Raw genomic sequence first — 8,426 nt, 5'->3', positions numbered from 1 at the left:
AATAAACGGGTATCACAATGAAGTTCAAACACTCATCGTGAGAGGATTACAGACTTATTTTACACTATATGCAATGTTACTTCCCATATGCTTCCAGAATCTCACCAGAAGAAGTACATACTGTCACATATCCCCTTAAACTGATTCACTAACGAAGAACTGACAAACACCTCAGACTATCCATTCCTCACCTCGTTTGTAGCAAAAATGCTAAGCCACATATATATGTTTACTGCGATTTCCAATGATGACCTCTTCTTCTGTTCTCCCTGCTATATATTGAAAAAAATTTCCCATTTAATTTTCGACAGCCCCTTAATCAGCTTGTTTGTTTCTATCTTTTCTTACATCTGCCAATTTATGTAATTCGAATTCGTCGATCTATTCTAAAGAATGCGGAACATTCTAGGCACAAAGCGATCATGGTCACCCGCCTCTGAATCTTCTCAACCACCTTGATATCTCTAAGAAACCTAAGCAAATCGGAGAAATAGTTCGAATGTGAGCATATCAGTCTTGGGAAGAGGAATAAACTTCTTTGTCGCTATTACACGGCGTATTTTTGAGAATTCACGTGATCTTCTGTGCTGTTTAATCCAGTTTTTGCAATATGACCTCTGAACAACAGGTTCATTTCAACTATAACTCCACATCCCTGGCCTTATTAATTTCCAGCAGTGAAACTATATTAATAGAATATATTAATTGATAATTTTTCAGTCAAAAGTGAATGTCTTTAAATTTTGTCACATCAAAACCGATGTATCCAACTATTGCAGTTTTGAAACAATTGGTAATGGTTGGCATTCAGAAATGAGTTGATAGTTAATTTCTACTTTGCAATGAGCAACATGGCTTTAGTAAGGAAACACCATGTTCTAGCAATTTTCTCACATTTTATAACACTGTTACCATTGAACTAGACAAGGGAATGGTCTTTCTGGAATTTGCTAAGGCTTTATACAACAGTCTACAGCATGGTAGACTGTTGCATAAATTGGAGAATATGGGTTTATGGGTTTTCGTTTATTATAGAATATTAGAATGGACAAGAGGATGGCTGACTGGCAGGTATCAAAAAGTGGTATATGGGGGATGTAATCTGCAATATTTAAGGTAACCAGTGGTGTGCCAGATGGATCAGTCCTTGGTCCACTATTATTAAATCTGTACAATAATGGATTTGACAAGCGACATACAGCTATTTACTAATGATGCAAAGATAGCTAAGGTAATCAGGATTGCTGCTGATATGTAGTACTTACAGAATGATTTGAATAGGCGAGAATTGTGGTCATGGGAAAAGGGATGTCAGTAAGTGTAAAGTCATTCACTTTGGTGTGATTAGATATCCAATATCGTATTATATTGTGGGGTTATACTACAAGAAACTGATGAGGCTAGGAATCTTGGAGTGTTAAAAATTAGTAAGGTGAAGTTCAGGAGCCATGTGGCAAAGATTACAAATACAACTCAAAAGAATGCTGAAACGAACGTTCAAATGTAAAGATAAAGATGTCATTTTCACTCTTTATAAGGCCTTGTTAACACCTCACTTGAACTATTGTGCGCAGGTCTGGTCTCCTGGTTTCCATTGGGATTCTGCTATATTGGAGAGAGTGCAAAGAAAAGTGCTAAAATGATATCAGGATTGTGGGATACTGATTATGAAGACAGATTGAGAATCTGTAGAATACTAGCAAACAGGAGAGAGAGAGAGAGGGGTGATATGATTGAGACTTACTAACTTCTGAAAGAATCGAATAGGATTTCAATTGATGGAATTTTTGCAATTTATGGAGGGTGGTGAAAGGACAAGAGGGCATTCTTGTTAGCTAAGAACGAATGCCGCTAAGAAGCGATGAGGTAATTTTATGAGAGATTTTTCTCTCATAGGGTGGTGCAAGATTGGAATGGATTGTCATTGGATGCTCTGAGTACAATCAATGTGAATGAATTCAAGAATAAGTATGATAGTTCGTGTGTGTAGTATGTGGCTTCCCTCGATGGGTCTGTGACTCCATGGAGGTATCTCTTAATAATAATATTAATAATAAATAATTTTTTTAGAATAGAATTTATAATTTATTGATTGCTAAAATATTTATATACAATAAATATTTTTTGTGACATTGTACCTTATAATTTTACAGAGTTCAGCACTAAGAACTGCGTTTTCTGCATTTGATTTCAATTAAAATTTTTAATAATACTTTTTTTTGCCTTTATATTATATATTTACAACACATTGTAAACGGGGGATCTATTATCTTATTTATTATTATCTTATTTTTTATTATATATTTACATTATTTCTTTATGTGTCTCTATCCTATCTCTGTATGTATTTATATGTTTAATGCAACTTTTGTCATGTGCTTCTAACTATTCTTCCTTATCACTCTTTGGTATATCTTTAATATCTCCTTATACTAAACTGCTTTCTTCTTATTCTTCGAACACCAGAAAATTATCTTATTTATTATTATATATATTTTTATATTATCATCTATTATCTTATTATCTATTTATTAGGGTCTATTATCTTATATATTATTATCTTATTTTTTGTGATATATTTACCTTATTATTTCTTTATGTGTCTCATCCTAGCTCTTTATACTTCTGTATGTATTTATATGTTTAATGCAAATTTTGTCATGTGCTTCTAACTATTCTTCCTTATCACTCTTTGGTATATCTTTAATATTTGCTTACACTAAACTGCCTTCCGGACTTGCCTTCTTATTCTTCAAACACCAGAAAATTTATTTGATTTAAAGCATTGCGGTTCGTTTTCTATTAACAAGAAGTGTAAAATGCGTCCAGTAGTTTTACATTTACCCTCAGAATATTCCTAATTTAATTAGTATCTGCAGTCGTGGTCTACTATCCATCCCTTACTATCCTTTCTTCTGGGTTCCCGCTAATAGGCTCTAAGGTTTTTTCGGAACAGTGCATCAAATAATTAAGAATCAGGCGACACTTATTTAATATTTAAACAACAAAATTAAATTCACATAAGGCAAATTTCCACTGCATTTTCAGTAATAGAAAAAAAACATCTCCATTCAAATCTACAAAAATAAATTCGTTAAGTTCCTGCATTTTACTCACTAATTTTCTTAATATAACATAAATCATTTATACTGAGCAATGGTACTTATTACTTTATTATTATTATTATTATTATTATTATTATTATTATTATTATTATTATTATTATTATTATTATTACGGGCAACTCCAAGGAGTCGACAGACTCATCGAAGGAGGCCCTAGCATCCTCGTCAAGAACAACGATATTCACACAGTATCTATCACACCTCGCCTTCAGCTCATGCACAGTCATAGCACCTACAACAGACTCTGGCAGCTTATTCCACTCATTAACCACTCTCCAAGTAAAAAACCTAGCTCTAAGACCCCTGCTAACCATATTCTTGCCCAGCTTCCATGTATGGCCCCTAGTCCTCCCACTGCCAGTCCTGTTCTCAGAATTAACTTCTGTATTAATCTTATAGAATCCCTTCAGTAATTTGAATGTCTCAATCATATCACCCCATTTCCGCTTATCGGCCAATTTTTGCAACCCACAAATCTTCATCCTGTTCATTCCACAGACCTGCTATCATCGTGGTCACTCGTCTCTGGATCCTTTCCACCTGCTCCACATCAAGAATAAACCCTAGCGCCCATATCTAGGCACAGTATTCTATATGGGGGTCTTATCAAGGCTTCATACAGAGGTCCAATAACTTGTTTGTCTCTGCTTTTTAAAGTACTTTTCAGAAGCCAAGTGATTTGATGAGCTGATTTGGCCACTTTTGCAATGTGCCTCCTAAACTTCAATTCCCTATCCACCAACACCTCCAAATCCCTGGCCTCATCAATCTCCTGGAGTACGGTTCTACCAATGTGATATACTGCTGCTAATCTTTTCACCCCAAAATGCATAACCTTACACTTTGCCACATCAAATTGACATCCATTTTCCCTGGCCCATTCCTCCAAACTATCCAGAGTTAATTGTTAACTCTTATTCATCGAACACACAAACAATATCTTTTACACACGATTGCTCCTTTCTATGCTGGGAATATTCTATAGATAAGTTTCCCCAATTCAGCAAACAGTTACACTATGATTTATTTCAACTACAAATACCTGACAATTAATTACTTTATTAACTTCAACTGTTAATTATGCCTATTTAGATCAGCCTCTACTTTACAGTCCACTAATAAAAGTTCTCTTAAAAGCTCAAGAAAATTGAACAAACGGGTCAACTTACTTTTTATTGCTGCTACCCACTGTGCACTTGGCTTTGAACTGGACATCTGTTCCCGTTTCTTCCGTGTCAGGTTTTTCTCTCCCTCTTTACGCCAGCGATAGATTTACTGACCCTTCTGGGACGCATTACTCGCCACTCTTCGGACGAAGATTATCGGTTTGTGGAATGTTCGCATGCACGTTGGACTAACGGAGCAATTTCTTCCCTCTTGTTAACAGCTCCCGGCGATGACTAGTCAATTTGCCGAATCGTCAAATATCTGCTTTGCCTGCCGGATCAGCTCCTCATCATCTTTCTTTTAGATCACTGGCACGATTTCTCCTGAAGTCCCGTCCTCGATGGCTTACATCTCATGGGCAACCGTTGGAGACTTCTCGATCACGACCTCTGGACAATGATGGAGAACTCCTGGAACCGATGTTGCGATCTTTTCGCCAACCCCTTTTATTTCGTCACTTGCGAATTCTTACATGGAGATATGTGGCCCCGAACATTTCGGTGAAATCCCTTGATCCTTTTCTCAGGCTGACCATTCCTTTGTGTTTCTCCAACACTTCCTAAATCCTATTCGTTCCGGCAGCAGACATTCGTTTGAAGCTTTTGTCGGTCTACCTGGCGCTGACCTTGAACGTTTCCATGTAGAACACACACAAAATTTGACGTCTTTACAAAGAGCAAAAAATATATTGTTTACTAGTGGGAAGGTAATGCCTTAATACAACACCTTCTAGAATATTCCCTGGCATAGAATATATACAATTCCCATTGGGATTATTTATATTTAAGCAAACATCTATGTACAAGTTACAATTCTTACTGGGCTTGAGCTTGGTAAAATTTATGTAAAAATATTTAGACTTTATGGAGCTACATAAACATTTTTACAAAGGCCCACTATTTCATGAAAAAATTTTAAACCATGAAAATGGATGAAAATTTTTTTATATACTGTGTTTCTGTGTTGTGAGTCATAAATTTTCTGGATCGGGCTGCACTCAGATTTGTCATTTATCTTACAGCAGGGAACGCCATCAGCCTGTGCAGTGGGCTCCCCTTTTCGCCACTGATGCTGTGACTTAATGTTTTCCTTCAGGTATCTTTTTTTTCCCTGATACCTTGTTCTTCTTCTTCGAGATCTACTATTGTCAGGGTAGTGGCTTTGGCTTTGGCATATCTCGGTAATGTTTATTTCTGTTACATTTCTTATTTTTTTTGCCTTTGTATCTTCCTTTTATCTGCCGCCACCTTGATAGTCGAGATGTAAAATATCTCACCGCCCCTTGACCTATTCAGTATCTCTCATAGCTGGGGTTTCAGACAAATAATTTACATTATCTATTTGATCAATTTTTATTTTTTTAGCACCCCCTTTTTCTTGCTGGGAATGATCGTTTTCTATCTTGACCTCTTCATTAATTTTGCTAGCGCAACGCCTTTGACTACCCTCATCCGGGCACCCTGATTAGATCCCGATATAGAGATCTCCCCTTTTGAGAAATCACATGTGAACTTGTGTTTTTTAGGAAATCAATCCCAATTACTACCTTTGCAGTGGTATGAGAGGATTCCGAGAGAATCAATAACCCTGGAGAAACATTCATTTTAAAGTCCGGCATTTACATGTTTACTTTTAATGTCTTTGATGCATAGACAGTGCGGTCTGTTATTCCTTTTAACATGACAGGTGGTTTAAGTTTAGTGATGCCTTCGGATACTCGGGATTGCAACTTCCTGAATAGAGATCCGGTTATCACTGAAACTTGTGAACCAGTGTCAAGCAAAACTCTGCATTTTACCCCTCTTATTTTTCCCCTTACTACCATCATGCAATTTTCCCACTGACTATTTATGTTTCTCAGCCATCTCTTAGTCCTCCGTGTAGGATGATGGTGAGTCATTTCCATATTGGCCTCAAATCTTCTATTTCTATCATAGTTCCATCTGTTATAAAAGCAGTTTCAGGCAATGTGCCCAAATTTGATGCACCTGTAGCACTTGGGTGGTTCTCTCTTATTTTCTTTTTCACTGCGTTTTTGCTCATAGCCTAAGTTCCCCAATGAGGGTTTCGTCTTGAGCTCCCCTAATTGATCGAGAATTGAATTAAGCTTCACCATCAAGGTGTGCTGTGGATTTTCTACCTCATTTTTAATAAAGGCTTGTAGTTCAACCCTGTTGACAGAATCAGAGGCTGTCGGTCTGTTGTGGTCTACATTGTTTATTTCTTCGATTCTATCTCCCTCTTTTCTACCTTCTGTTTATTCATTCCCTTTTCTTTATGATTATCATTCTTCTCTTTTTTAGTCTCATTCTTCTGTTCAGCACCTCTGTAATGTTACATATTTGAGTGGCTCTAGATGCTGAATGTAGATCACCTCATCTTTCTTCCCTATCCCTTATAGCAGTCTTCTAATTCACTTATCTTCTTCTTATATGCTGTTTTTTTTATGTTCCTCTCTCACTCCTAGTCTGAACTGTTTAAAGACCGCCATATCTAAATGGCTCTATTCCTCATCTGGCACACTCAACGCTATTTGCTAAAGTGAGCAGCCTATTGTAATAGTCTGTGACAGGTTCGGACTATTGTAATAGTCCGAACCTGTGCAGGCTTTTGCAGCCTGCACAGGTTCGGACCCATGCTTCTAGTATTGGAAAACTGGGATATCAAGGTATTTTTAAACTGATTGTACTCAAAAGTGTCTCTCAGTATAGGAGAGGAGTACAAAAAGTTCTTCGCTTTGCCAATCAGTTTGTTTCTTAATACGACTAGAAGTTGAAAAGCCAACAAGCTTCCAACGTTCCTTAGTTCTAAGAACCTAAAGAACGATAAGACATTGTCGTTAAAGGGATTAAAATGTGAGAATTCACCGTTCTGAAGAATTCTCTATCCACCATTCTTTCAGTACTGGTAACTCCTGAATCAGTATTATTCACATTCAAGTTTTCAGAGATTTTCTTTTACACGTTATAAATACTCTCTACAATTTTAGTTATACACTTTCTTGTTTAATTGCCTGATTTTAATTTTTTGAAACTGTTCCAATTCACGTGAATCTCATTTAATTATTGTGGTGGATTTTATCTTACCGGCTGTGCCGTTGTAAATGGGGAGGGGAGTATATTTATTTTTTATCTTATTTTCTTTATTACTTTCTTTATATAGTTCTTATTATCTTATCTTTAATTATTACCTTATAATTTTCTTTATGTGTCTGTATCCTATCTCTTTATATTCTGTATGTATTTATATGTTTAATGCAACTTTTTTCATGTGCTTCTAACTATTCTCCTTATCACTCTTTGGTATATCTTTAATATCCCTTACCCTAAACTGCCTTCCGGACTTGCCATCTTATTCTTCGAACATCAGAAAATTTATTTGATTAAAAGCTGCACCACTGATGTTCGTTTTCTATTAACAAGAAGTATAAAATGCGTGTTTAGAAGTATAAAAGGAGCCTGTGTAGCTCAGTGGATGTGGCGTTTGCACACCACCGCACTTGGCCGCACGAAGGAAGACTTCATTTCGAGTCTAGTTGGCGACTAGAGGAAATTTTTCTAAGCTTTTTTCGACCGGTTCCCGAGTTAGTCGATCTCTGGCACGGGCAAGCAGGTTTTTCCTCCCGGAAACTCGGTTGTTTCGTCCTGTAAACTCAAGAAAATCGACCGTAGAACCCACATTATTTCAGACATTAAATATATTGTGTTAGGGTTAGGGACCACGAGATGGCGGCACATTTGAGCCGTCTCTCTTCACTGCGTACTGCTTAATTAGTGATAGCTTTGGGCCATCTGTCTCTGATTGGGTACCAGTGGAGATTGAACTGCCCACTCAGTCTCCAAAAGTTAGATAGGGTTAAATGGCCTGGCCTACTCCCGTTTACGGGAATAAAAAGGCGTTAGCTGATTTTTTTTTTTTATAAAATGCGTCCAGTAGTTTTCCATTTACCCTCAGATTATCCCTAATTTAATTAGTAACTGCAGTCGTGGTCTACTATTTATCCTTTACTACCCTTTCTTCTGGGTTCCCGCTAATAGGCTCTAATGTTTTTTTGGAACAGTGCATCAAATAATTAAGAATCAGACGACATTTATTTAATATTTACACAACAAAATGTAATTCACATAAGACAAA

The sequence above is a fragment of the Typopeltis vanoorti genome, chromosome 15, assembly GCF_054136105.1.
Source record: "Typopeltis vanoorti isolate ZY-2024b chromosome 15, IOZ_Tvanoo_1.0, whole genome shotgun sequence".
Lineage (NCBI taxonomy): Eukaryota > Metazoa > Arthropoda > Arachnida > Uropygi > Thelyphonidae > Typopeltis > Typopeltis vanoorti.
The sequence above is the reverse complement of the archived record's forward strand: the minus strand, read 5'-3'. Positions refer to the sequence as shown.